The sequence below is a fragment of the Phalacrocorax carbo genome, chromosome 10, assembly GCF_963921805.1.
Source record: "Phalacrocorax carbo chromosome 10, bPhaCar2.1, whole genome shotgun sequence".
Lineage (NCBI taxonomy): Eukaryota > Metazoa > Chordata > Aves > Suliformes > Phalacrocoracidae > Phalacrocorax > Phalacrocorax carbo.
Genome location: NC_087522.1, coordinates 7,591,893 through 7,619,580, shown reverse-complemented (window position 1 = coordinate 7,619,580; position 27,688 = coordinate 7,591,893). Strand labels below are relative to the sequence as shown.

At 43.2% G+C, this 27,688-nt stretch overlaps 1 protein-coding gene across 1 annotated transcript in view; it reads left to right on the top strand.

Annotated features, from left to right (window-relative positions):
• The window catches only part of FAM20C (FAM20C golgi associated secretory pathway kinase), a 60,945-nt gene that overhangs the window by 18,512 nt on the left and 14,745 nt on the right, over positions 1-27,688 (top strand). The gene's annotated exons all lie outside the window — the stretch shown is intronic.

Here is a 27,688-nt window from a genome sequence, read left to right as displayed (position 1 = left end):
GCTGGCAGGCATCCAGTATAAACATACTGTTATAAGTCAACATAGCAATTAAATCAAATTGCAGTGTTTTCTCTGAGCAGCCAGAGAAGTGAGATGTGCATACAGTAGCTGCTATGCTAGAAGCCTTCTGGGATTAACGCTTTGGCACACTGGAACGCGCTGCGTGAAACCCGACGGAGCAGTGGCTGGTCAAAGTACAAACCCAGCCGCTGTGCTTTGTCGCTCGGCTTAAGCCGTGTTGCTGCACCAGTCACTGGAGAACGTTGGTTCTGCACAAGGTGTGTTACTGGAGACCTAAGGTTCAATAAACTGGTTGGAAAGGTCGAAGCTAGTAATCCCAGTATTCGGTTTATATAGGTGTATTTTAAAATTGCAGAGAGTGCTGTCTCGTTACATCATGAAGAAGAAATACTTTCTTGCTGCTGGAAGTAGTAATCAGTAATCAGATATTCTGCGGACCTCATCCATAAGATTTGGGGCTTTTTAAGGGCATTCAAATCCTTACCTACCAAATCCCTGCTGAAATGTTTACCTGAGTGAGACTGACAGGCAAATTTGATTGTACTTACATCAGGAATAAATTTGGAGTAAATTGGATTAATTATATCTGAATGTGGTCCTAAATAAGGACAGTAGAGGTTGCCATGTAGTATTTTAGTTCTTTAACTTTTGGTACATTATGCATGAACTGCTTTTCTTTTTTATAACTAATCCTGTTCATCAGATCAGACTTCTTCAGTAGTTCAATGCAAATTGTGTTTTAGGACTCAGCAGTGCCTCTAGTCGAAACCTCATTTATGCAGACTGGAAAATTTGCAGTGACTTCAAGGGGAGCTGGATCAGGATTGAGGCTGACTGATGGCCCTGGACAGCAATGAAATCCAGCCTTCTGCCTGTCACTGTGCAGCGCATTTCCCCTTGCCGCAGCTCAGCAACTGCTGGCTGAAATATTGATCAATCCCATCCAGCCCAGGAGAAATTTGTTCTCAAATTCTGCAAGCATGTTTATGGAATGACCCCAGAGTTAAAGTCTGCAAAGCCCAGGTAGCTCAAAGGTTGTCCATTTAGATGAGGATCTGCAGGGATCCGTGACAGCAGCGTTACACCGTGCTGGCAGGCAGGAAGGGGAAGACAAACCTCTTTCCCTCTCTTTCTGCACCAGCTCTGTTGTGCTCTCCCAAGCTGAGCTGCCCGGGTTATCCCCTCCCGGAGGCAGGCAGGAGCTTCTCTGAGCCAGGCCAGGCCAGCGCGAGTCCCAGTGCTGGGAGGGAGCAGACCTTCCTCCCGCAAACCGGGGCAGTTTGGCTGGTTATCACCACGTCCGTGGGGTTCAGCCCTATCTCGTCCCACTTCCCAGCACTGGGAAGATGCCATTCACCACCACTGGTGAATTCTCCCCAAAATCCCTCTCCCGAACTTCCCCATGGCATCTCCAGCTCCTGGCAGGAGAAGATTTCACTCCGCAGCTCACAGAAACACGAGACCCACTGTCTCTGTGCCTGGGGCTTTTTGGACGAACAGTTCAAGCCTTGTATTTTTCTGCAGCTCATTTGTTGGGGTTTCACTGGCAGCTGATAATATGATGCTCAATATCTATTTTTGTTCTTGTGTTACACAGACACAAATGGCCACAGGTACTGACTGTACCTGCCCCTTATCGCCGTTTTAAGGGAGAGCTGAGTGGGCAGTCATATTTTACAGTAGTGAGGAGTCTCTGCTTGTTTAGCTGCTGTCTGCCTAAGTGCTTAGAGAATCTTGCTAATTAGTCTTCAGGTACAAAGACATGGTGGTGGTTTTTTTTTCTTTGGAAGACGGTTATTGCAGCAGCTAACTTTTTTTTACCTGGTACCATAGTGTATTAGGAAATAAGCATCTTCAGCGTCTGATTTTAATCAAGCTGCTGCTTCATTTTAATTTTCTGCACACCAAGAAATGCAGTCCTGTGGCTTTGTCTTTTAATCAGAGACCCACTTTCAGTTCCTCATTTTCTTATTTCCTGTATCAACAGTACAGAAAAGCAGCAAACGTTATCGAGGGAATAGCTGGCATGAAATGCATAACCTGTAATTTACTGCTAAGTAACAGGGCTTGGCACATGGGGGACTCGCTGGTGTAGCACTGAGGTAAGATGTCCTTAATAAATCTAAGCAAAAAAATGTGTCCAAAATGTTTTCAGTGGGATATGCAGATACTGCTGCCCTGAAATATTTCATGGGAATTTGCCTACGTTTCTCTGCAATTTATAAACCTTAAACTAGGCTCAAGAGACTGAAATTCAGGGAGGGAAAATGATTTGTGCAAGACTTGTGGTGTAAACCAGAGGCTGAAGCTGTTTTCTCTCTGGAGCTTTATCCTGGAGACGAATTGCACCATGCTTGTCTGTCCCCCTTGGGAGGAGTTATTTTTTGATGTTTTATGGAGCTAATTTGCTCCATCTCTACCCCTGGTCCTTATCTCACACAAGGATAGCTCTGGGGATCCCCGTCGTTTTGGGGGATGCAGGTTGGGATTTAGCCATTCATGCCAAGATTTGTTTGAAATTTGTTGGTCTTCTAACATCCAGCTTGTTGAAGCCCTCAACATTTCTACACGTTTCTTGAGTCAGGGCTGCTGACTATCGGAAGGGGCAGGAGAAAAGCAGCAGAGAACCGGGTCTGATGAAACAGCAGGTCTAGTGGCTGAGGACCCACATCCAACTTTGCCGGAGGTCAGCGGTTCAGGCAACACAGTGATGATGCAAAAGCTGGGTGGCATTTGGGAGGGACCCGTGGCTGAAGTTAGCAGTGTCCTGCAGGTAGAGACAGGAATGTTTTGGCAAAGCTGAGAGGCTTAGGAGAGAGCGCACAGCGCACGTCCAAATTACACCCTGGGCGCGGTGCTGTTGGTGACTCACTGCTGCAAACAAACAAAAAAAAGTGTGTTTAAAAAAGCCGTAATAGCTGATGATAACACAGCTTTAGGACACACTGGACATTTCTGACTTCTTTTTTTTTTTTTCATTTTCAGTCTCTAGTTCAATACAGTTAGTACTTTTCTTGTTAGCTTACAATTTTCCACCCTGCTGTAACATTCTGCATGTGGGTAAATAAAAGTGAGAAAGCCCAGAAGACTCATTTGCATGTGAAGAAGTAGCAGAAACCCAGAGTAAATAGCATCTGCAAATGTGTGGGAGCTGGAGAGTGGGGGGGGAGGGGACAGCAAAACTGTTGTAAATAGAAGCAGTTTAAAGTACTGGATTATGTGCTACGGATAATAAAATACCCCAAGCCAGCACATAAGCCAGATACTGTTCTCAGCAGCAGCAGCCGACTGATCCTGTTAGCACTTCAAGCCCCTTTTGTAAACCTTGTAATCGGGGGTCCAAATTCTTCATGCAGGGGTGGTCACCCGGCCAGAGGACAAATAACACCATGGCCATGCATGGACTCCTGTTAATAGTTAGCAGAAATATTGAACACAGGCTGCAGATACACAGTCTGTGTATGGATTTTGAACTGCTTTGATAAGCTGGCATGAAGCAGCAAAAGAAATGAAGGTTTAAATTAATCTGTACATTTATGAGGAAATCTAGCAATAATTATTACCATTTGCTTTAGTTTTCAGTATGACTGACTTGCATTTTTGTTTGATTCTATCTCATAATGCACAAAAAGAGTATTTTTACCCACTATATTTATGTTTCCCTCTATTTTGTGCCCCTTTGAATTGCTGCGGTATGATAATCCAGCCAAAATTTTTAGACAAACCTCTTTTGCATGATTCTTTAAGGGTTTATTAAGCAGAAAATCTGATTCCCGGGGTGTAAAACCCAGAGGTTTTTCAGCCTTTCATGTTGCAAGCCCAGGTTTTGTGTCAGGGCCCTGAGTGAGCCTCAGAGAGGAGGAGGAGAGACTGATGCTGCGGTTTAAACGCCAGCTCTGCCTCCTGGGGCTGGTGATGGCAGAGGCAGCTTAAAGCAAAATCCTGTTTTCCTCTGTAAGATTGAGAAGGACGGGGTGCAATGAGGAGGGCTTATGCCAGCCCTAGGCAAGGTGGGGACAGCAGCTGTCCCCTTCAGCATGGACCCAGTGCCACCACGAGCCTCCGTCTCCCCGCATCCACAGCAGCAGCCAGCCTGAATCTCTGAGCTCCCACACCAGCAGAACAGGCTGCCCAGAGAGGGCACAGCCAGCATTCCTCATTGCCTGCCTTATTTTCCTATTCCCAGAGCCAGCTCCAAGTTGAAACCATCTTTTTCTGCAGCCTCCTAACCCCAGGTACAAGAGCAGGGTAACTGGGAATTTAGCCCAAAACATGCCCTTGTTTGCTCTGCCTGACCTCCTTGTCACTGCCCGTGGGGAGCTGCAGGGGCTTCTGCTCCTCCCCTGCCTTTGCTTCAGGGAGTCGGGCTTTTGGGCTGCCGATTGTATCGCGGTGCCTTGAACTTGTCCTGGTGTGCGCTGGGTATTTTGGTACAGAAGCTGCTTTTCATGTGCTTCTGTAACACTCAGGGCCTAATACTTTGCTCGAAGCAGCGGTAAAGCCTCCGCTTTCATGCTGCGGTACTGCAGGGCAGTGCCAATCCGGAGCGAGTCCACGGCTCCGGGTGGTGGGAGCACAGCCGGGTCCTGCTCTGTTAGCAGTCGGCAAGGCCATGCGGAAGAGATGGGTTTTGCAGCATATCCAGGCCACCTATTCAAATCCAGGCTCTTTTGGCACCCGTGAAATTGTCTGACAACTTGTGAGCAGGCACCGTGCCATGCAAGCAGATGGGCATGAATGTCCCAGCAGCCAAGAGTCTGGGATGTTCATCTGGCAGAGGGGAGCGAGAGCAGAGCTCCTCGGTGCTCCTGTCCAAATGCCTGTCCCTCCTGAAGTGACCATGGGAAGAGCAGGCACAGCGATGGGGTGCCTGCTTTGGGCACAGGGTGTTTCAGAGCAGAGATGACACCACCCAAATTCTCCCCCTGGTTCCTGCTGCTCCATCACCCAGGTCAAGGTAGTTTCTGAGATGCTTTCAGTCCAAGCTCCCCATTTTCCTGGGGACAGTCGGCACTTGGCACGGTCCTGTGTCCTCCGGAGACTCACCTTGAAGGCAACAGCACAGTGATTTTTTCTTTAACTACCTCTGCTAGGTGGTTTCCTGTGAGAGGCTGGCTCTTGCCAGAAGTGAATCCTGAGATAAAAGGATTAAAACATCCTCTTCAGGGCTTCACAGAAATTGTCACAAGGGCTTTCTTTAAAACATAACTCCAGGGAAGGCCTTAATGCTTGTCACCCCAAGGGGCAGCTTTTCTCACACACGCATGCACTTCATGAGGATTGACACATCATTAATTAACTGTTATTAATTAACCCCCTAATCTGAAGGGATGGGGGGAGGAATTCCTTGCAGGCCCGGATCCTGTCATTTCTTTGAACACTCGAGTCCCCTGTTCTGCTGCACTCCCAAACCCATCTGTCTTTGGGCCCGAAGAAGCTCATAAAGAAGGCAGGACTAATGAACAACCTTTTATAGCCCCCCCTTCAAACGCCTTCATTTCCTGACAGGCACAGTTCAAACATGATTTGCAGGCGTGAGATTATTTGTATCTATTGCTCTGAGTTTAGAGGAAGAGAAACAAAGAAAAATAAATCTGTTTTTGCCTTTCAGCCTCCCCTTGTTGCCTGCTGTGTAGGATGTGATGCTGTGAGGGATACAGGGTCCGTCTGTAATATAACGCTGGCTCTGCCAGTGGACGGTCACACACCTCCTTTTAGGCTGGCTCTGCTGCAAAAGGTTTCAGCCCAAAGTTAGGAAAGAAAAACCTCCTTGCTTCTCCAGTTTAGCTCCCCCCTGCACTCTGTAGCCCACGCCGTGCTGAAGTGCCAAGCTGCACGTTACCCAGAACATCAGCAGAAGGGACAAATTCTTCCCGTGCTGACTTCAGCTGGGCTTTGCTGTTGTCCTTGAAGACTTTATTTTGCTCTAATCATTTTGAGCCAGCCCATATCTTCTGCCAGTTCTGCCTGGTGGCCTCTAACAATCTCGTATGTCAGGCAGCAGCATGATTATAGCTTTATTCAACTTACTTTGTCTGCATTTGCCTTTCAAGGAGCAACAATGCAGCAATTCTGCAGACTAAATGTGGCCTAAGAAAAGAAATTGTCCTGTTTATCCACAAACACCAGATTCTTGGGGTGGTGCCAATCTCGATAAGATACCAGTGGTGCTGATAAGCCAATAGTCATAATCACTGATCAGTGTTTTACTGATGTTTTGGCAAGGTTTCGTGTCCAATATTGTTAACCCTACGCTTTTTCTATTATGTGCTGCATCCTTTGGCAGGAGAAAGACCTTCTCAGGGATCAGCATGGTACCTACATTGCAGGAGGTGCCTAAAACCCATTATGTTTGGCATGGCTTGTTCCTTTTATCCAGAGTTGTATATCAGAGTTCATCCCTCCCATGCAATTTCAGGCACAGCAGTATTAATTCTACCATTTTACATCTCTACAATTGGGAACAGCCTCACGTTGCTGACATCTGAATTACATTTTTAACAACAATTTCCTTTGTTAGATAAAATGAAGCCAAAACAAATACTGGTATTGGAGGCTCACTTTCTGGTTTAAATAACAGAGACCTTTAAATGGATGAGGTCTATGAATCATTTGTGTGTAGATACTGGCTGTGGGTTGTTTACTTGCTCATTTGTGAAGGATTTTGTTCTTTTTTTTATTTTTTTTTTTCCCTGGCAATGTAAGTCTATCACTCTTGATGCAGTAGGACAGTTTGTAAAGTCCCGGGTCCCTCTTATCTAACTGTACTCTTATTAGATTATTGGGTTCTTTCTTCTCTTCCTTCCCCTAAAAATTCACTCACTGAAAGGGTGAAATTGCAGTGTATTGAATTGCCTGATATTGCACCAATTCTTTATTGCAATATCTTCTAGATTTTAATAGCCACGGGCCTTGAAACTATTTTGGTTTTACCAAAGACATTTAATACCTGTGAACTTACAGAAGGTATTTTCTGGCACTCAGCAATGACTCCAAAGTCCCAAAGAATTACACTCAACACCCCTGAATTTCAAAGCCTGACATCACTGTGAGCAAGGAATACAAATCCATCAACAGGAGCAGGATTTTAATTGCTTTTGAATGATTCTATAGAAATCTAAAATTGCTTTGTGGGATGAAAAAAAAAAATCCCCACTTTTATCTGTGAAGAGGTTTTAATTCTGGCGAATAAAATAAGTGGCTGCTGTAATAATACAAGATTTTTTCCCTCTGACTGTGTAGCTGTTCCTTCAGCCCCTGCCTGCTGGGATTTTATCCTTGAGCAGTGAGACATCGGAGTTCATCAGATATTATACGTGGCAATTGCCAAACCAGGAGAGGCTCTTTGGTGGCTGGAAGATTTGTGCTTCTATTACGTTAGCTGTTAAAAAATGAGACCACCTGCATTCTTTTGCAATGTGACCTTCTCTAGCTGGTCATATGCTGTGTTTTCTCTGTGATCTGATCTGATTTTAAGGGTAATCAAAAGGCCAACAGTGCTTTAAAACCCAATAATACCTTGACTCTTGCTTTACAATTTTCTTTTCTTTTTTTCCCCTCTTTTTTTATGAAAGGAACAAAAACCTCTGCAGACGCTTCTACATCTGGCTTAGCTTCTGGTTTAATGCATCCTCAGGGAGTGCTGTAAAATATTACTTCTCCTGTTTAGAAGACAAGTAAATGAGTCATATTTTCCGAAATAGTTTTCAAGGAAAGGGGTATCAGAAGTTGTTTGTATTTTCCTGTTTAATAGATCTGGTAAATACTTAAAAACGGTCTGTATCGCAAGAGGAACAAAACTAGAGTGTGAGTATTTCCACTGCCTTGGCAAATGGCAAACGCCTTTACAGCTGGCCGTATGAAGGGAACGTGCGGGCTGTGATGGTCCCTTCCCTGCCTCGCTCCTCTGCCGTCTGTGGGGTCGGATTCCCTTGGACTGGCGTGGGGACGGAGCCAGGCTTCCTCCCTGTGTGAAGGGTGGGGAGCAGCATGTCTCCTGCCCTGGGCAGGTTTGCAGGCAGAGCAGAAGGCATTTTCCCCCTCCTTCACACCCTGAGTGGTTTGTAAGAGGGGTCCTGTTGATCTTCAGGGGTCTGGGGCTATCGGGTCCCTGCGGGCACAATGGAAGGACTCTCCTGGGTTTCAGAGGGAACCAGGTCTGGCCTCTCGTCTCGTCTCAGCGTTTCTGTTTGTGGATCAGCTGGAGGAAGCTCCTTACCCTGACCTAAAATACTCAGGATGCTGGAGGAGGGAATCACAGGAAAGGAGATATTCAGGGCCTCCAAACTGGAGACCACAGTGGAAATGGGGAGCCTGTCCCATCTCCTGCCTCTCCACGTAGCTCCTCGCCAGAGAAACCCTTTCTGAAATCCCAAACAAGCCTCAGCCCAGACCAGGGTGCAAAAAAAGGCACCGTATCCCCCATCTCCACCCAAACCAACATCACCCATGGAGCTAAACATTTCCGAAGGCTCTCAAGGACGTTAGCAGGCATCTCTCAAGTGGACCCATAATAGCATCTAATAGTGGTCAGCAATAACATTTCCTTAACCACGTATTAAAATTATTATTGAGATTATTTTAGGGAGGAAAAAAAAAAGACAATCTAGTATTTTACATTTTAGTTAGCATGAGACATACAAGGAGGTGATTGGTTGCAGCATCTGAAATTCTGCACTGATGTTTTTCCTGTCATTTGAAGCATGTTGATACTAACGTGTTAAAGTACAGAAAACCTTCCTATTGAGGACTTTAAAATATTTTTAAATTATTTTCAGAAATAAACCTAGCCATTATTATATTTTTGAAGGACAATTATTTTGTCCTTTCTTGCATAACTACACATTTTAAAATACCTTTTTAAATAATTATTTTAAAATTTTTTTTTCTTCAAATTGACCATAACAAACCAGACAAATCTCTTCAGGATTAATTTTCCACCTAGCTGAAGAAATTAGCTATTGCTTTCTCCCTCCCACCCGAAGCTGTGCTAAAATGGTTACCTGGATACCCTGCCTATAAAGGATGTATGTGCCGAAGCAATTTAAACAGCCTGATTTGTCATCTAACTGCAGACATCATTAGCAAAGCATTATTTGGCTGGAACATTGTAGGCTGAACACGGATAACTCCCCTGTGTTGAGGAGAGATTTAATTTAACCACCTTGTGACCAAATATTGCCTGTCTTGAGTGTGGAGCTGCAGCAAGTCTCGTGTGAGGAATATGAGCTGTATCTGGGTGGGAAATTGTTTTCCTGTGGTGTATAGCTATTGGAAATGTATTCTGCAGCAGGATGAAGACAGGCTTTTTCAAATACGCTGTTTCAGAATCTACTGATTTGTTTATTTTGGGGCAAGGAGATAATTTCCATATGATGAGGAAGAGGGAAGGGAAGGAAATACAAGCCTGGCTTTTGCTGTTTTTCCCCTGTAACTTTTCTCCTTGTCACAGTCCCCGTTTCAATTTATTCCTTTGGTTATTGTCTCTATTTTTAAAATGGCAATTCCATCAGGATGGAAGGACCCTTATAAGCAGGTTTTTAAAAACAAGCTGGCAAAATTACGGTGATGACTTGAAATCAATTTTGCTGCATATGATAGTGTGTAAAGCAGAAAACAGTGGCCGCCTCTGATAAATCCTGCATGTCAGGAGGCAGAAGTAGTTGTTTCCCTGGAATCTGACTATTGAGCGTGATCAGGGAGGTAGTCTGTGCATAACAAGAAGGAACACGGGAAAACAAACCTGAACTTTAAAAGGAGGATTTTGTTAGTTGTCAGATAATTTTTTCAATCTGGACTGAACCTAACACACCATTTAAAGGCTTTAACTGAAATCAGGTTAGTTATTATTGATTCCAATATGATTTGGAAAACTTGGCTAGAGTGTGGAGGTTTGTCAGGTACATTCGATAGACTTGCATCCTCCCATCTAAGCTAATTCTGCAGCTACAGCTGAATTGCAGGAGCACCACAATTGCAGAGCTGCAATTACATATTCCTGAACATCCTTCTTGGCGATTCAACTCCCAAATCATGTTCAGGAATCATAGTCTTAAATGAAGCATGGTTGCAAAAATATTCTGCTGATCTATGGTGCAAGTCCTTTTCCTTTAGTCGTAATTGATGTTACAAAACATTTTATGGCTTCTGTCGTTAGTATTCCCAATTGGCTTGATCTACAATTTATTTCATGCTGTAAAAATGCTAAGAATTTTCTACTGATTAGCAGCAACAGAGGGGCATGTTTCTAGATTTATCAACATGGGATATTTTTGGGTGGGTAAGGAGTCTTTTGTCTCTGAATTAAAATGTGTCTAGACACATTACAAATTGAGCAAAGTGAAGATACTTTTGAGGTAGTAATTAAATTCTTTCAGTGACATACAGTCTACTATGCACAAGGCATCAGTATAATGGATATATTTATTTCCAGGAAATTTACAGTATTTTCCTTGCCATTTGTACGAGTCAGCATATAAATAATGCAGACCATGCTGTGCTGCTTTTCAGTTCATCCCAGGAAATTATGCCATTAAAAATGCCACAGTTCTTTCAGGCACACACAGACACAGCAGGTAAAGAGAATATTCATATGATGAACAGTGACAGAAGCAGCATTAGCTAATACATAACCCTGCCAAGCACACCTCAGACGACGAAACTGTTTGCAGTAATTATAGCATGGAATGAGACTGTTGTTTAACTTAACATCATGGCAGTCAAACCATGATACATCAGAGTGGGCTCTGAATTTGTAACCCAGGGTTAGGACTCAGAAGTGCAGGTGCAAAATAAGGCAAAGTGAAATGAAGAGCTCTGGAGCCTCCCCTGCCACTGCAAACAGGCACAGTGAATAACCGTAATGAAAATAAAACTGCTCATTGGAGCAGTGTTGGAAATAAAAGGTCTCCATAAATTCCTCACAGACTTGTTTTTGTTTGAGAGCACGTTGCTATTTGAAATATGCAATTCAGATGTTAAAATGTCTCCGCTGCAAAAATAGTGGTCACTCTTGCAGTGTTCAGACAGAAAAGATCAGCTGGTGTATAAAAGCACAGTCACGTCCCTTTGCTCAGTACGGTGGGAGTGTTTTGTGTGTTTAAGAAGGAAAATCAACCATCTACCATTCGTAGGCATTACTTATGCATAGGCATAGCTTTAGTACGTGTTGCAAATGGAAATCAAGTACATGATGTGCCTGGAAGGAGTTTATCTAACTATTTATGGGCTGATCACATTTGAGCTAGAACTGACTTGGTTATTTTTAGTTAAATGATGTTACGGTAGTAGTTGCGTTTATAAAGGAGCAAGAAAATTCTCCTGCAATTCATACACCTTTCTTGCTGGGTCTCATTTTAAACGCTATTGTCCCCACGCTCAGTGTCCCTGGAGGAGAAGCCGAATCCCTAATGCCATGGGGGTAATTGAGGATCAATGAGTTGCAGCTCAGAGTCGGACTTTAAACTCCCACAAATCAGCTTTGTGTGTCTTTGTGCCTTTCCTTCTCCCTTCCCAGCTGCGTGCAGAGCACTTGAATGGGTTTTGCCAATTTGGAGCCACCCGCTCTGGTTTGGAAGTGGACCGTGTCTGCTCCCTGGCAACCCAGGTTAGGTTTTCTCATCCCTCAAAGGTGGTATCCATGTGGAGTGCATGTGTTTGCCCCGTGGTTTTGGAACAGATTCGTTTTCAGGGTTGGAGTTAGGTGTAACTGGTACAAAGGGACTGGGCAGGAGTGAATACAGCTGAACGCGAGGCTCACGTGTGAAAAGTTTTTGCTGGATCTCTGAGAATAGTTTTTAAAAGTAAAAAAATTCACTGGGTTTGGAAAAAAAGCCTCAATCTTCTTTCTCATCTTTATTTTCATGATAAAAATCAACCATTTCAGGCAGTTGCGCTTTGATACTCCTTTAGAAAGAAGTTCCAATAACTTCAGAGATGCAGATGTAAAACAAGCTACAGCACATCGTTAGCATGAGTGACTATTTCTTCTTTCTAATAAAAAAGGAATAGGAGACCGTTAAAACTTATGAAATAATAAGGCAGAAGCATATAATTTAATATGGTCATCTATTTGGAAATGCACATTGTGCATAAATAATCAGATGTAGCAGCAGGGAATCTGCAGCCATCTAACAAGTAAGTAGTTTTGCAATTGCCATCTGACCTGTAGATAAGTGGAAACAATGTCTTCATTAAACTTACAAAACTGAATATTAATCATTAGCAAAACCAGCACTGCAAGATGCAAAGGAAGGCTTGCTGTGTCCCCGGGAGCAGTGTGCATGTACCTAATGGCAGGATTTAACTATTAAGGTCATATCAAAAATAGATCTGCTATTTGGCCACAGTGCTTACTGGCCTGCTACAAAGGCAATCGGATTTAGGCTGTAGTTTAAAGACTAACTGTGTGTTGGAGGAGGAAAAGGTGTATCTGGAAATATGTCCTAAAAGACTTCACGGGCGGTGTCCAATGAAGAGTCTTTAGTGGAGATGAACTGGGTTTTTAGTGGGGATGAACATGCTACTGAATGCACTTTCTTAGAGGCTGACTCGCTCCATTGCTCCCCCATCCTTTTCAGCAAGCTATGAAGCAATCTGTACTAGTGCAGAGCTTTTGGAAAGCGTGTTTTCCAACCCTGCCTGAGACTGCTTTAGTCTAGACTAGTCTGTACAAGTTTCTCCAGTGCCTTCCAGTAGTGCTGGGCCAAGAGACTAATACCTGCCAGGTATGGTTTGTTCTCTTTTCTTCTTATTCTCTCCTCAGGGTGTAAAAGATTAAGAACAATTGAGTGTTTAATTTTTATAGGTCTTTACTGAAGGTTTTTTTTTTGTTTTCAATGTTTGCACTGCTCTGTCCTTTGCTCCCTGTTAGTGGAGGTAGACCAGAGCTGGGTGGTGGGAGCAGGAGGTGGTGATGCCCTGAGATTCCTGGGGCAGTTTATCTCACAGTCTTAGACTGCACAGTAGGTATGTAGGTGAAATTCCTAATTTAAAGATTGTAATTAATGTGGTGGTATGGCACCAGCGTATGCAATGCTGGAAATCAAAGGATGAAGCTAATATTTTTAAAGATGTGACTAAAAAGACCTGTATAGGTGTAGAAAATGGAATGGCAAATTCAATCCTGCTTTGCACTTTTGGGTCATTTTGCAGGTATTCCTGTAGGCAAGCAATGAACCCACTTAATTTTGTTTCCTTTGTTTTCCCGTTCTACCTGTTTGCACCAATACGCTGATTCAATCAGAAGGTAGTCTGACTGTCTGTAACTAATCCTGTAATAATTTCTTGACATTCATACTGCTGTTGAGCATTTCTGTCAATACAGTCATTGCCTGTGAGCTGCATGGAAAACAGTGCCCAGGAAAAAAAGAAAAAACAGGTTTCATTCTTACCAATATTTGTGATAAAATGAACATCTTCACTCAACTTTATTGGAGTTTGCTCAGGCATTTGGTAATAGCAGCCTACTGGAGATTGCCAAGGAGGGAATTTGAGGGACCTGTAATATAACACAAGAAGATGGCTTGTGTATTCTTTTTTATCGAAGATCTCAGTCCTGAAAGTGTCAGACACACAGTGTGCTTTGGACAGAGTTGAAATTCCAATATTAATTTAAGACCCTTCTACTCCTGCTCTTGCTTAATCCTGCAATATCAGCCTCAATATTAGCAAGAGCTGTGGAAGATCTCATGGATATATTTAGACTAAACACTAAAACCAGAGGTTATGTCTTCTGTCCCTCTCATCCAGGCATGGACAAGAACAGGGTGTTTGCTGTGACAGACGGCTCATTTAATTATTTGCTTTAATCTGCATCTGTTCCACAGTGAAGGGGAACGGGAGGCTTTTCCCATGACTTTTCTGGCATTTAAATTTGAGTATGGGCAGGTTGGGTCCCAGTTTATGAACTGGCTCTATCCTTCCTGGTCCAGTTCACCTTGAACTCAGTGGGAGACCTTTCACCGAGTAGAAGGAAAGTTGGATCAGACCCAGCGAAAACCAGTAAGTGCTGGAGCAATGAGGTGATGAAATTCAAAGATTAAATCATGCAATCGCTTTGCTCCGCCATATACTTATCCTCACTTTTCATAGGTAGGGAAACTGAAATACAAGCGTCCTTGGCTTTAGGAAAAACATAGTCCTCTCTTTGAAACCAGACTCCCACAAAACTCCTGTGGGCTATGCACACACATATCTGTCGCACTGTACAATAGATAAGCTTCATATTTTGTAGACATTTAAACGTAGTTAAAAATTCAAGGAGAAGTAGCCAGACAAGCCTGTTAGAGAAAAACAGCTGCATGTCATAAATCAGCTCCATAAAAAAAATGTTGGCAACAGTGTAATTTCACTAAAGGTTTTACTGCACATCCTTTGCAGATTTTTTCCTCCATTCTCTTGTCCTCTACTCTTGTCTCTTTTTACTTGGGCTGTTTTTTCCAAGCTCTGCTTTTATTATCAACCCTCGCGTACTTTATTGTACTCTCCCCTTATCTTACCAAGCAACCTCAACATAGGTAGGCTTTTAAGTTTAAATTAGCCGAAACTAATGTCTAGTCTTGTGAAGGGGAGCACACCTGTTTCACATTGAACACTCAGCTGAGTCTTGTCGTTGAGAAGCGCTCCCCGCTGTATGCCTGTACACACACACACCCAGAGATACCCTTCTTTATCTTCACTCCAGGTTCGAGTGGGTGCATTTTTGCAATCTACCAAGCGTGAATATCTCTCTGCACCTTGAGCATGGGAGTTCACCGAACACATTGCACTCGGTGGGAGATGTTTATATAAAACAGCAATTGCCCTGAGCAGCCAAGCCAGCGAGAGTCTTTCTTCCCTTGTAGTGCCGCGGAGCAGTTCCTCTTAACATCCTTCTGCTCTTTATTTTTTCATATTGGATATTTTTCAAAGATTTCAGTAGGTCTTTTTTTACTTAAGGGGAGCAGGTTAGGCCAATACTGAGCCCTTTTGAAATCCTGCATCTACCGTCCTTTCAAGTGATGCTTCTCAAAACCTCCACCTCCATTTTTCTTCCTAAAATGCTGTGCCTGTAACTAGGACCAAAGGAAGAGAGGGAGAATACTCTGTGAAGAGCAGGGACTGCACTTGCAGCCCCGCAGTGGCAGGGTCCATGTGGAGGCCACAAGGTTAAAATCCTCCTTCTCAGGGGAGATGCAGAAGAGGGAAGAGATGCTAATACTGCTTGATTTTCCCCTGGGAGTAACACAGTGACTCTCTGGGCTGCAGAGCGTTAACCCACCCTTTATCCAGATGGCTGCAAGCTAAAAGGACCCTGATGTGTAATTTCCAATGTAATTTGTGACTCATGTGGTGCCCTTAATATAAAGCGTGTATTGGCAGTGGGGTTTCCAGCCTGGAAAAGGAGAAGTTTAGAAAGTATATTTTTTTAAAGCAGGACAATTAATCTGTGAAATGGCCTCAAAAAAGGGCTCCCAACCCAGTACACTCTTACTCATGCCATAAATGGACAGCCAAGGTTGAGAAAGATACAGTTAGTTTATTCAGATTTAGCCAGAGAGTGAAACGTTTGGGTTAATACTAAGATGGTCCACGAATTCTTTCTTCTCAAAAAGTTAGGGCATCCTCTGACTGAGGCTGAGAAATGCTGTTCCCAAGTACCTGAGACGTGAGCTTGGCAGCCGCCGGTCAGAAAGGAGCTACCTGAGAAATGCTCAAAATGGCAAAGTGGTGATGCCAGCACATTCCCAAACATGTAACACTTTGCAGATGGGAATAACCCAGGTGGGACACGTGTCTGTCAGGGGAAATCAGCCTCAGGGATGTGTTGATCAGTCACTGGTTTTTGCAGCAGGATGGGGCTGCTGCCTGTGCACAGCCAGGGAAGGGCGAGCAACAAAGTGCTGTTCTGAATTCCTTGTTTAGGCAAAATTCTGGTTGGGAAGAAAATACATTAAAAAAATGGAAGTTTACCCATGAACTGTGGAACCAGCTTAGGGCAAAGAATGTCAGACACTCTTCACAGAGATAGTGTGTGCTGACAGGAGGAGTTGTAATGAGGAGTAAAAATAAATTAAAAAAGAGAGAGGTTGCATAGTTTGCTTTATTAGAGCAATGAAGTACCACACCATATCAAAGCAATTCCCATTTCTTTTGTAACCACAAAGTAGTCTGAAAATTACATCTTCTTTCCAGCTCAGAGAGGCACATCACCCTTTGCCACACATTAAGGAATGTTAATAGCAGCGGTAAGGCGAGTTCAGGGGTGCGTGTGCTTTATGGGGAAATCACACCTCCAAGGAATCAGAAACACTCAGCCCTGGGGAGCGATTATCTTGCAGTAACCACATGCCTGCTGTCTTCAGTGGCATAATTACGGAAGATTCTCAGGATTTCGGATTGAAACACGCTTGAAAAGTAAAACTTGCCGTTGTCCTGGCAAATATCCCCCTCTGACCTGCACAAGGACTGGGCACCAGCACATCCTCCAGACCCCTATGCGGGGCACTCCTGGGGGCACTGATGTGTAGTGGCTTGAGCTGAACCATCCACTGGCACTCAGAAGATCTGGGGATTGCAGGAGGAAATTGCACAAGATGCTTCACTGTTCTGATCCCGTTTCTCATTTTGTACTGGATGTGAGAACAGTATCCAGACTTTGAGATCCGTAGCTGGTAAAAGGAGCTCACTGTACAAATGAGAATTTCATGCTCTTTTTTATGTATTGGTCAACACACGCACACCGTGTAGGCTCTGTCCTATTAAAGATTTTGACAGTAACTATTTATCTATCTGCAAAATCTTGGGCACTTAACTGAGTGTAATTCAGCATCCAGTAGCTCTTGAATGGTAAACTGTAAATAAAAGGCCAAAAGTGTCTGACTTCTGCATGGTTAGGGGGCAAGGGAGGAGGGAGCACGCCATAAGTTAGCATGGTTACTCCTTTGGGGTCCTGGGGAAAGTGGAACTCCCCTATACAAACGCAGATATATAGGTCACCCATGACACAAAACAGTGACATTTCAAAGGATTTTTCACTTTCGTAACTGGATGCTGAGCATCGTTTTATTTATCCTTCCAAGCCATGACAAAATGACAGCCTCATTGTATGGCTAATTGAGAGGTGTGATTGTATAAGGCTTTATCCCTATTACACAATCTTAAGAACTGCAAACATTTCGTCTGAGAGAGAGAGGAGAAATTCAAATCTGACCTGAAAGAGGGAGCCTGTACCAAACGGGCTGAATACAGAGTGCAAACACTGTGGTGCTTCTAGTTGTGTCAATATTCAGTCCAAACAACTTCTTCCACTTGGGCTGGAGAGGAAAATATTGGGTCCGTATTGCTCATACATACTGCCTGTGGCCCTTCAGCCCATTCCTGTACCTTGCACAGCTCAAACGGCATTTCTAAAGCATGAGGGCTCATAAAAGTTGTCTGAACTTCATTAGATTCATTTGTATTTCCCTGTGTGGAGTAGGAGACACACTGAAAGCAGGATTTTAGCCTTATTTCTTGTTAGTCTGGCAATAAAAGTAAGAAAAGTAATTACTTTTTGTTTAGGGGAGTTGCAGTGCTTTGCGTGGTGCAGTTATTCAGGTACAAGGAATCTTGAGCACACCTAGGACCTGCAGACCTCAGTGTCAACCTGAAAGGTGACATCTGGGCTCTACCAAAGCCCACGGCCAAACCAACTTGTACTTTTGGCAGAATGACACATTTTTTTCCCAAAGTAGTTGTTGTCATGGGTGGAAGAAGAGGAAGAAAAACCAACTGTGAGTCTGGAAGTGGATGGGGTGAGCGGCCAGAGCTGCTGCGGGGGCCTGGTGCTGATCACTGGCTTGTTCTTGCAAAGTGCTGAGCACAAAAGAGCTCCAAGGAAGTATTAAGTCTATGCTTGACTGTCAAGGGCGCACATAGTTCACTGGCTATCTGTGTGCCCAAAGTTAAGCATGTGCTTAATGAGGCTAGAGTGCTTCGCTTAGGGCAGAGCTGAATCCTTAATAGCTCCATGTTTTGCAGCTTTTGCTGAAAAACGGGGCTAATATTTTCATGCTTCCTGGGAGATTTTGAGGACAAGCTTACTAGCATTCATGGTTCTCATAATGATGGCAAGGAAACTCATGAATAGAGAGGAAGAAGTTAAGTATCAATACGTCAGAGTCACAGTAATTACTTTTTCCAACCTATTTTAAACTGGAACCTATTGTGAACCCTGGAATTTCAATGGCACATACATCACGTACAGTGAAAAGAAAAAATCCAACAAGCTGAAAGAAATTTGAGCTCTGCTATGCTTCTAATATGTTTAATGTTATTGTTCCGTTAAATCCCTACCCTTAATGACCCCAGACATATTAAATAACATTCTCAGGGCTGAAGAAACGCTTCAGAATTCTAATTTTACACATATTTTTCCTCCTGCGCTCTCAGAACTCTACAAATGTTATATATTGAAAAACTTCTGTAGAAAATATTTTGCAGTCTTTTTTCCTGAAGAAAAGCTGAAGGTAGCTGGGATCACACGGAGCTCTTTTTGCACTGCCTGTTTTTCAAAAATAGTTTTTGCAGCTGTATCATTTTTCATGTTTGCAATTTATGGCTAGCGGACGATGTACAACAGACCCTCAAAGGGATAAATCAAGGGGAAATATGACAGATATCATGGGCTTGGCGTGGCAAAAATGCTCACACCTCTTGTTTAAGAGCACAAAGGAATCCAAGCCACACCCGGGCAGCAAATATTGACAGTGATATAATTTCTTAATGAAGATACCTTAACAAAAGGCACAAAATATCATTGTAGCACCTCATTAATGAAGTCTCCTGCTTATTTAATTGCTCTGAGGCTTTTTCTCCCTGCTGTGGCAACGGCAGTGATCATATTAACGCTGACACTGGGAACTCTTTTGTTGTGCTGTCAAGTACCTCTTATTCTTTCAATTCCTGTATGTCAAGTCAGGTTTCTATCTCAAAGATGAATCAAACTTTATTTCTGGGTTAAGAATTTTTTTATCAGCAAAGTAAATTAGTGACAGGAGCTTCCCAGAGCTTGCCTTTCTCTTCATACCGTGACTCATTTGTTTTTCTGTACAAGCCCTGCTTTTTCTGGATGAGAAAAAAAATTCTAGCCAACAGGCATTGCCACTTAGCCACCGTGGCATCAGTGTTCGTCCGTTCTCCGTCCCACTGGCGTCCCAAAAGAGGGAGATGAAGATGAATACGCAGCACGGCTCACACGCTTGCACACCTGCGATTTCTGCATGCATGTGCTGCCTCCTGCGCAATCAGCATACCAGTATGGATTGTATACCTCCTGCCGAGCTCCCGGCACAGAGGGTAGGCTTCTATAAATCAAGGTATAAAGACCTGAGCTTCTACTTTTGGAAATGCACACTTCAATCCCTACTACTGACCAAAAAGCAGCCATGCTTGTCATTACTTACAACAGAAGCAGCCCTGTACACAGCTTACAAAAGCAGTCATGAAAAGCATCTTTATTTCACTTACCCTAGCGTTCGGTGGTGCTGCTTTTCGGTAATAACTGAGATCAGCCTCTATCCCATAATGTTGGAAAAAATCATCTTACCTCAAGTATTTTAAACTTGCATGCCTTCAAACACTGTGCCTGCCTCTTAAATTTGAGATGTTTGTGGAGTGCAGGGGAAATACAGGCAAATATTATAAAGAATTATCCTACTTGTCTGGTCACGCGGTGTCCAGTACCACAGCAGGCAGTATTAGATATTGTTGTATGTGTTGGGTTATACATTAAGTGCACCTACGTACATCCATCTAGAGTTTGGTGGCACTGGAGCTCATCAGTCTGGTTTTGTAAGGCTTACCTGCTTTGTAACAGCATTTCATTTTGCTTCTCTTTCCAGCCATCTTCTGAAAATAATAATAATAATTATTATTATTATTATCATAATTATAGAAAACCTATGAATCTGAGATCTGACTAGGCTAAGAGGGAAGCCCCCAGCACAGGGACCCCTTCTTTTTAGCCACGTTCCCTGGGAGCGGGAAGACCACTGGCTGTCACACCGAAAAGCGTGGGTGGGGAAGACATCCTGACAAATGTGCTTACGCTAATATTTTTTTTCCATTTGCTTTTCCCATGGTGACAGGCAGCTACCTACTAGGCAGAGCTGGAAGTAATATTCTGAATTGCTGAAGGAAATTTTCCTAGTTGATCAAACTCTTATGTGTTTTGTGCTGATCAAAGATTCTCCTCATGTCTTATGTATCTGAAAGCGCAAAAGAATGAATGAAAAAAAGAGCTATTCTTCTGTGCTGGTAGACAATGAAATGATGATTGGTGAGATTATGCCTTGACTTTACTGTCAGCACAATGTCAGTGAAGGCAACGGTACAGAGAGGGTGCATTTTGAGATATTAATACCAAATCCAGATCACTAGGAGGAACAGAAAAGCCCCAAAGAAGAGGAAAATGTCTGTTTTTATTATTATTTTTATATTTTAGTGGAGAATAAAATGAATCTTTCATATTCTTGGATCATATTAGTTACCCAGATTATTCATCCCTTCAAATTTTATCTGCTTGTTTAGTCAGGAGTTGTAACTTATGTTTTGCTCTGGTGAAAATCTGCTTTTTTATATATATATATGTATATGTATATATCTAACTACATCTCATGCTCGGGATGGTAGGAACCTTTCACTGATGCTGCTCTGAGCTAGGGACTGGTTTTGCACAGCCTTTCACACGCACTCTGGTCTATGTAGAAGAATCAGAGGTTGCTTCACTGTCTTTTACAAACAGTGCTGGTTTTAAGGGGAAAGCCTAAAGTAGGCTTTCAAGGCTTTGGGTTGGCTGGGTTTTTAATGAACTAAAAATAAATGAACTGTGCTTAGTAAAGAAGGGGCCTCTGAGCTGAGGAATCTGCAGTCTAAAGGCGTTAAGACTTAATTCCCAGGTCTTGGCTTGGCGATGCTCTTTTCAGGAATGGGAGCCAGTTGTTCTGGCATGTCTCTTGCATGTATTCCTTCCTTGGAGAGGCACTCAGATCAGCTGTAGCAAGTCTTACTGTGATGGTTTTGCCTTGATTGTGGAGCAAGGAGGGAAAGCAAGATTGGAAATTAGTAGAAGAGTAAGGTCAGCACATGGGGGCAAGGAGGAGAGGGCTGTAGCCATGGGACTGTGAAAGGATATTTTGAAGACAATGTTGTAGCGACGCCTGTCAAGAATGGTTTAGGTCTGGCTGATCTCGCCCTGGGGCCAGGGGATGGGTTAGGTGACCTCCTGAGCCTTTTTTCCTTTGACTCTGCAACTGGAAAGGGAAAGAAAACCAACTTGCTATACAGTTTTCCTGTGGATTTTCTCTCCCTCTTCCTCCCATTATCTTCCTGTGCCAGGTGACAAGATATTTATATATACAAATGCTCTTTCAGAAGCTTATTGCCATTCTCTGCATCAGAAGTTTATGATTTGTATTAAGCTAACTGGTCCTTGAGCATGTGCTGTTGTCAAGCTCTCTTCATCTGCTCAGGAGAAAAGCACTCCGGGGCTGGCATGCAAGAGCATGATCTTGGTATTTATCCTTTTGGCGGTTTGCTAATTATTCCTATTGCTATCACATCCCTGTGCGAATTTCTGTCTTTCTGCCACCGTAAATATTCTCTCATTTTTTCTAGCTGCAGAATTGCTAGTTAAACGGGAGAAGCCTGAATATCCTGCAGAGGCCCATATTGTCATTTGGATGATAGCGATGAAACGGGCCAAACATCCTTTCTGTACCGCTTAAGTTGCATGTCTTTGCATTCCTGGATTAGCCGCTCATTTTCTGGACCGTATTCTGCTCTTGTAAACAGCTCGTATCATTCCTGGGAGTGCTCTTTGTAGCAGAACGCTTTGATAAAGCCAAAGCCACCAGCTGCCAAGACTCCATAAGGAGTCAGAAATAGGCACCAGATATCTTAGCTACTGTAGATGTAGCTGCATTAGCAATATCATTTATCTGTCTAAGAACTGACTAAGCCACTAAAATATATTATAAAATTAAGTGGCATTTTTTCCACCTGTTCTGACTGGTGCCAAACGCATAGAAAGCCCTCCGGATGATATGACTCTGCATGCAAAATCTAAGTACCCTCCTAAGGACTGCAGCTGCCTCAGAGACATTGGGTTTTTTCCACAGGCTGCCTCCTTCACTTAGAATAATAAGCTTTAGATTATCTCAGGGCACTCTAGTTCCCACTGCTGCGCAATCCAATTTGACATAAGGGTTACAGGGAGGGAGGGGGAGAAAATCTTACAAGCAGACACCAGACTTTCAGTCTGAGTTTGCACTAGTACGAAGAAGTTCATAGGTGAGGGCTGGGGAGATTTCATGCCTGTATGTGTTGGAAGAAAGGCTCTCTGGACTTGGTGGAGCATCTGTGCTTCAGTTGCTTGCCGGAGCAAGGGGCTGCTTACAAAGCCCTACCATGGTGCTTCCAAATGTAGGATGTCCCCGGGTCCCTCCCAGGCCACAAAGTAATTGAAACAGCAGCAAACTACTGAGTGGCAGCCTTTTAGTCTTGTATTAACTTTATTTTATATTTAGGTAGCACTGTGTATTAACTGTTGAGCCTGCAGTTCAGCTCCAGGAGAGGTATTTAAACACCTTAAATACTCCATGGGAAGAGGGGAAAGCTGCTTTCCAAAGGAGAATACCGATCCATAACTGTGGGTAGGTCCAGATAATCTCCAGTTATCTGTTCCGATAGCCAAATTGTGCTCTTATCAATGTTAGTCGTGTCCCTGCCAATGCAATTACCATGCCTCGTTGGCCTGTTACGTCTGTTAGTGATTTTGCTGCTGCCGAATTTCCCTGGCGGAGAGAGTCAGGGTCTCTGTCTGCAAAATGATCTAACAACAGCAAACCCCCTCCCTGCTGCGGCAAAGCTCGTTGTTGTGATCCATAATCATCCCTAATCCCTGTGGTTGATTCCCCTGATTACGTGTCAGAACAGGAGTGCAACCTATTTAAAAGGGGCTGGTTTTAAATCAGCAGCATGTCCTTTCATTAGTTAAGGTACGCAGGTTTGACACAAAAGGTGTCTCTGAAATGTCTCTGGACTGCGGCACAGGAGGACAGCATGTGTCTGTCAGGATAACACTTGACTCAGATTAGGCTGTTGCCCTATTTTCTAAGCTTTTTGGCTGCTGTACGGATAATAGGACCCCTCCAGAGCAGAGGAAGTCTGGCATCGAGGCAGGATTCTTTCGAGTAATACATGGCCCTGGTGGGTATTAATCCTGGTAATTTAGGCAGGTGTATGCGAGTGATCCTGGCAACTAAATATAGATTTCCATGCTAAAGGTTTAGTTTCTATAATGGCATTTTCTGAAATGCCAGAGAGTCTGCAGAGCCTGCAGTCTCACTGTGGTGATGAGGTTCATGAACTGCAGAAAAAAAAAAAAAAAACGAAGAAATTACTGATGTTGGGTTTTGGAGATAAAGTAATTGGCAAAAAAATATTTACAGAAACATTTAAGAAAACTTGAGGCTTTGCAATTATTTCTGCATGCAAATCACTCTGTGGGTTTATCCAGATACTGCTGAACACCAAATCAGGTCCCAACCATCGCTAGAATGGAACTGATTTACCAGATTTATTCATGACTGTTCATTTATCAGAGGAGTTTTCTTCCTTCTTTCTTTCTTTCTTGTAAGCATGACTCGCTTTTCTAGCCAGAAGATCAGATCACAATTGCATCTCATCTTGTGTCAATGCAAATGTGTCCCTGTCCTGTTTAAAATCGTTCTTTACTTCCCATGTTTTCTCTGAGTTGTGCCGTGGTGGGGAAATTTTCATGGGCTTTAATTTCCCCTTAGTTCTTATTTCTCCTCTACTAGCGTTACTGTGCTGATTTGTCTTTTCCTCATGCTGTAATTGGTCTGGTGCTACTGTGTAATTTTTAACTGTGTGCAGTATCAACAGACCTCCATCTGTCTCTCCTCCAGAGCTTCCCAGCCTGCCGTTACAAATATCTGCCAAATCCTTCTCCAAAGAGAGGATCACCAGATTCCAACTGTTTGCAAAATAAGAGCTGCTGCCAGAAATCCTCTCCCACCGTCTGCAACCTGTGCAGAACCTGTCCCCTGCACGTTGTGAGATGTTACTGCTGGCACTGAGCAGCTCTGACCGTTGCTTTATGTTATTGCCCCTCAGAAGCATACGCTTCTGCAGAGGGTTCAGCATGTTGGCCTATTTGCTCAAATATCTCATTATGTGTGTAATTTTATTAGAAAATAACCTTCAATAGGCATCAGGTAATAAAACCAAAATAACTTGAGGGTTGGGGTTTTGTCTCCTTTAAAATGCAATTCTGATTTAAAACGTGCTGTGGGATGGATCGGTTCCAGTGGTTTTTTATAAGATACTTTACTTGACCTGGAAGGGACTCTGAGTCCGTGTCCCTTTCCCAGCCTGTCACTTAGAGACTGAGGGCCAGTTGCCATGACCTAAAGCCGGAGTAACTGATAGGACTTGCTGACTGCATGCCCACGTTGCTGAGAGTAGAGTTTGATCTTCCGCATCTCTATACATATATGTCAGAACAGATCAGTAGAAGAATTAGCACCAAACCAGGCAATGCGTTGATTAGATTGTGCGCACTAAAAAATAGCAAGTTTTCTAATGTGGATAAAATAAAATCACGTATAAGTACATTCAGATGAAGTAAAAAATATAGATTACAGTGTAGGTGCCCTTTTAACACTGTTAAAGCCATTCTCATACCATTCCACTGATTCCATTGTTTCAAAGCCATTTGAGAGTCATGCAACTTTTTAAATTCAGTTGTGTACCTTAGTCTATGATCATCACACGTGTTAGGGTTTGCTGGTGGTATGGCAGCTTGCTGGGGCTGAGGAATTACCAACGAATCTCTTGAGGTGCTGCTGCAGACATCAAATTAGCAATAAATGTATGTTTGAACAAAACTCTTGCCAGCTAAAGTCAGATCCAAGGAACAAGGTTCCAGTTCTCTCCAGGGGATATTGGAATAAGCTAGCAGAAAGGATTTTTCAAGGTTATTTCAGAAGAGGGTTTCACATTGGATCTGCTACATCTCAGTTCTACAGAGCTTTGCAAAGGAACATAAGGCATGTAAAGCAGACTGAGGATTTGATAAATACTCCTTCCAGTCTACGTTCAGAGTAACCCAATATTTCCAAGAGACAGAAAAGTGGGAGCGGCAACTGTTTAACCTGGGCATGGACCATGGGGGCTGTGGCTGGAGGGTGCTCTTCTGTAGGTAAGTAGAGGGAAGCACCTGAAGCACCAAAGAAACTTGGGAGGTTTTTTCGTGATGTATAGACAGGTTTAAAAAATACCGATATATCCATTGTCTAGATTGCACTGTGGGTTTGGTGTCCATTTTTGAAGGTTTTAGGACAACCAAGTTCATGATTTTCTAGGAGGGTACGCTACCACTTAATAATACATTATGACAGGAGAGAAATATGTACAAACAAGTCTAAGCCTGCAGGACAGCTATACTTACTCTCAAATGAATAATATCCCCAGCCATTGCCAGGGGTGGCAGGGAGCAAATAGAAAAGTGAAATTAGAGAGACCAGACTATCCTGGCAGTGATGTACTGAATGCCTGGCACGTCGAGCAGGCAGCGCAAAGGAGCTGGGCTGTGGGACTAGCTGTGCTTGCAAGATTGAGATCTACCCTTTATTTAAGTCTGATTTTCTGGAGCAAGATTTTCTTGTAAAGGAACAGCCATGATTTGTTTAAAGTCTTTGGGAGATAAAAAGCAGATGGCATTGATTAGCTAATTAGTAATATTTTCTGCAACTTATCAGCTGTGGTGATATGTGTAAAGTTTGCAAAAGCTTGGGATGAAGCTGCCTTTTTTTGATTTGTTGAAGAAATTGAGTATTTTAAAATCTGGAGGGGAGGGAAAGTGATATACAAATGTGTAATTTTCTGCCCAACAGAAATATGTTAATCTTTTCCTTTGAATTTATATTCAGAGCTCATTGCTTCATGGGGGGAATATGCACGAGGTTACAGCTCTCCTAGCTCTTGTTTTGATTGTGTGGTGTATTGTGTGACATGCCACAGGTTTCTGGCTCTCCCATATTCCTCTTTGTGGGCGTGCTCCTTCTCCTTTTCCATTTATTATGGAGACAGAGCAAAATATTATTTTTTATTTTATGCCAGGCTCACTTTTAGGTTGCCTTTTTGTGAACCCTTGGCTGCCACAGCAGCACCCTAGCAGGACTTCTGCCAAGTGTTGGCCACCTCCATGACCACTACTATTACAGTGGTCAGTGCTATTTTGGCCAGAGCATCACTGGGGTGTTGGAGGACCCTCTGTCCTTGAGTTATACTGGACACAAGTCAAATATCTTGATTTGTCTCTATGAGGGCAATTGTTCATCATTTAGGGCGAGACAGCGTGCCTCACCAAGATGTTAATTTAAAGAAGAATGTCTGAGAAAGGATATCAGCCTTTCAGACCCTGCTGGTTGCATAGCAAAATCTTCATATAGCCAAAAACCACGAGGCTCTTCTGGTTTCTTCAGCAAGCCGGATACAGGAGGGCTCGCAGGCATGTACCAGTCCCGATAGTCATGGCGGTCTTTGTGGGAATGAGCGTGGGTGGACACAGCTTCGGGTTCCCAACAAGCCCCGTAATTAGGACTTGCTGCAAATTCTCTGGAGGTTTGAGCTCTGCACCTGCACCACCCCAAAGCCTTTCATGCAACAAGGTCCCAGTGTAGAAGCTGTATTTAATTGCCAGTGTGTGGCATGGGTGACGCACGAGCTGTCAGCTGGCCACCTGTGACAGCAGGGAATGAGAAAGAGCTTTGTTTTCCTCTTCTAGGGAACTGTCCTCCCTTGCAGATGCTCTGCAGAGCAGCTTTGCAGTGCTTATCTCACATTTAAGAATTCAAAATAGGACATGATGCAGGTTGAGGTGGGGCCCGGACATTATACAGGTCAACTGCCTGAGTTGTGCTCCATCCAAAAGCCATCAGGTCTGGAAATTGCCTAAAGTGACACAGAGATTTGCTTCTTTGTTATATAGAGCTTTCTGTTTTCCATGGAGTTCAGTGTCGCAGATTTAACCTTTCTATTTCCATCAGAATGACATTTTTTATTGGATCTCAAACGGAAGAAACAACACATTCTGCATCCTCTCCGGAGCACGGTCTTGTTAATGTTCTTTGAAACGTGACATGTGTCGTGGACGGCAAACTGCAATGATCCCATTTCTTCTGAAATGAGAAAAACATGTCACTTTTGGCTCTAAATAACACAAAGGGAGAGTCGTATTTTAGATAGGAGCTGCATGGCTGCCAAAGATGAAAGAAAAATTTTATTACTTTCAGAAAATTCATAATTACAATTGATGATAATTTAATGAAATTACATTGTCTTCACCACTATCACTAATGAAATGTTCGAGAGTGATAAAACAGATCTTGTTAATTAGAGCAAGAGTCTTGAGTGGAATAGCTTCACGACAGCAGCCTGCATGCACAAGTCTTGAATTCTTATTTTTTGTTACAGAAGTTTAAAAAAGAAGATAAAATGAAGGCTACATGGCAAATAATGCACACATGAAGTATTTAAAGGCCTTCCATTAAGCAAACAGTACTGAACTGAATAAATGCTGACTGAGTCCTGCTCCTTCGAAATGCTAACCCTTCATTAA